Genomic DNA, 2,585 nt, shown 5'->3' with positions numbered 1-2,585 from the left:
TTACGTCAATAATAAGTTAGATGGGAAGTGTATGATTCCGACAAGACTTTGTTCTACGAAGGTGCTAATCGTGCTTGATGACATAGATCATAGTGATCATTTGGAGTATTTAGCAGGTGATCGTTGTTGGTTTGGTGATGGCAGCAGAGTTGTGATAACAACTAGAAATAGACAACTGATAGAGAATGCTGATGCAATATGTGACGTGTCTACACTACCCGATCATGAAGCTATGTTGTTGTTCAATCAACATGCTTTCAAAAACAAAATTCCAGATGAGTGTTTTAAGATGTTCTCGTTGGAGGTGGTAAATCATGCTAAAGGCCTTCCTTTATCCCTCAAGGTGTGGGGTTCTTTGTTGCATAGGAAAGACCTAACTAAGTGGAGAAGAATTGTAGATAAAATAAAGGAGAAGTCAACATCAGAAATTGTTGAGAAACTCAAAATAAGTTATGATGGTTTAGAGCCCAAAGAGCAAAAGATGTTCCTGGATATGGCATGTTTCTTCAGAGGATATCCTAAAACTCATGTCCTAAGAATCCTCGACAGCTATAATATTGGAGCCGAATGCGGATTGGATGTCCTAATTGATAAATCTCTTGTGTTCATCTCTGGAGATAATAAGCTTGAAATGCATGACTTGATTGAAGATATGGGTAGATATGTTGTGAAAAAAATACAGAAAGATTTGGGAGAACCTACCAGAATATGGGACGTTGAAGATTTCGAAAAAGTTATGCTGAACAATACAGTAAGTAGGCTAAACAATGCTGTACTTCAACCCCCAGGGTCCATTGGAAACAACCTCTCTACCTCACCTCGAGGTAGTGGTATGGACTGCATACATTTTACCTTCTTCTTTTTGTTATTTTGTGGGTTAATGATCTTTTTTATCAGGAGACAAAAGCAATGGAATCAATCTGGCTGCGTGATGACAGCATTAAAAAACTACGCTTTAGCAAAGAAGTCATGAAAAATATGGAAAGGCTTAAACTACTATCCATCAACGAATTTGATATACATGATGCCATTGAGTACCTGCCCAATAGCTTGTGTTGGATTGAGATTTTTGGATATCCTTGGGAATCGTTGCCAGAAAAATTTGAACCCAAAAGACTTGTTCATCTTGAACTCCAAGAAGGTTTGCTCCGTCATTTATGGTTTGAAACAAAGGTACAATTGTTGAATTCAGTTTTATTTTTATTTTGGTCATATACATAGATATATAGTCAGACCTCTCCGTAACGCCACCTAGTTATAATGGCATTTCACTATAGCGACCTGATTTTTCATGTTATATTATGCCTATTTCTGAACAAACACTACGCCTTTTATGTATATTAAGAAATATTTGTTAGTGTCCCCTGAATTGCAGCATTTCCCGTGTCTACGAACGCTAGATCTCAGAAGCTCACAAAACCTGATGCAAACACCAGATTTCAGTGGAATGCCAAATTTGGAGCATTTGGATTTGGGTTTATGTAGGAGTCTGAAAGAGGTTCACCATTCCCTGGGAAATTGCAGAAAACTCATACGCTTATATTTGTATGGTTCTGAAAGCCTTGAGAGGTTTCCTTGTGTTAGTGGGGAATCTCTTGAATATCTGAATCTGTGTGATTGCTCTAGTTCAGCATTTGTAAGTTGAAATGTTTGGTGAAGCTGGATGTGTCGTTTTGCTCAAAATTTGAAAGCTTGCCGGAAGAGATTGGTGATTTAGAACACTTGGAGGAGCTTGATTCTAGATGGACTCTAATTTCACGACCTCCATCTTCCATCGTCCGCTTGAACAAGCTTAAATTCTTGAGTTTTGGAAAAAACATATCTGCAAAGGGAGTGTTATTTGTGTTCCCTCGGGTGAATGAAGGGTTACGCTCCTTGGAAATTCTGAATCTCAGTTACTGCAATCTAATATATGGAGAACTTCTGGATGACATTGGATGCTTATCCTCTTTTAAAAAGTTGGATCTCAGTGGAAAAAATTTTGAGCATGTAACACCCCACATTTCGGACGAGAACAAAAATCGTCATTTCCTTCACGTAAAGGTTCCAAAAGCCATAAATCCAATGCAAGTTTAATTTGTTAATAAATTATGTAATGTGAAAACTTATTTGAGCATGAATTGAGATCATAGAGATCCCCAAGCTCAAGGACAGGTTGAAAGTTTTCCTATCGTTCGAATTTTAGTGAGCGTTGAAACTTAGGTCAACTTAAATCGACCATTACTCTTTGTATATATTGAATTAGAGTTCCTACAATATATCAAATGACAGGTATTCGAATTATCTTTCCAACGATACCAATTTCACAAAAATCCGACAACCGAGGAAGAAGTTATGGCTTTGCAAAGTGGAGTGTCTCGTGCAGCATAAGGTGTGCGACGCACACCCTAACTTATGCCATAAGATGTGCGACGCACAACCTAATGTGTGTGATAAAGAGTGCGCCGCACAACCTATATTATGCGATAAGGCGCCACATATATTATTACTCAAGTGACTTAAAAACTTCATTTTTGGGGCAAAATGGTCCTTTTCCCGCCCTTATTTAGCCATAAACACGAAATTCAGTTCCCAAATACCCAAAA

At 38.0% G+C, this 2,585-nt stretch overlaps 1 pseudogene; it reads left to right on the top strand.

Annotated features, from left to right (window-relative positions):
• The first annotated feature begins 4 nt into the window (after window positions 1-4).
• Window positions 5-1,989, top strand: LOC124894076 (annotated as a pseudogene).
• The last annotated feature ends 596 nt before the right edge of the window (window positions 1,990-2,585 follow it).

The sequence above is a fragment of the Capsicum annuum genome, unplaced genomic scaffold (assembly GCF_002878395.1).
Source record: "Capsicum annuum cultivar UCD-10X-F1 unplaced genomic scaffold, UCD10Xv1.1 ctg69232, whole genome shotgun sequence".
Taxonomy (NCBI): Eukaryota; Viridiplantae; Streptophyta; class Magnoliopsida; order Solanales; family Solanaceae; genus Capsicum; species Capsicum annuum.
This window is presented reverse-complemented; position numbering and strand designations above follow the sequence as displayed.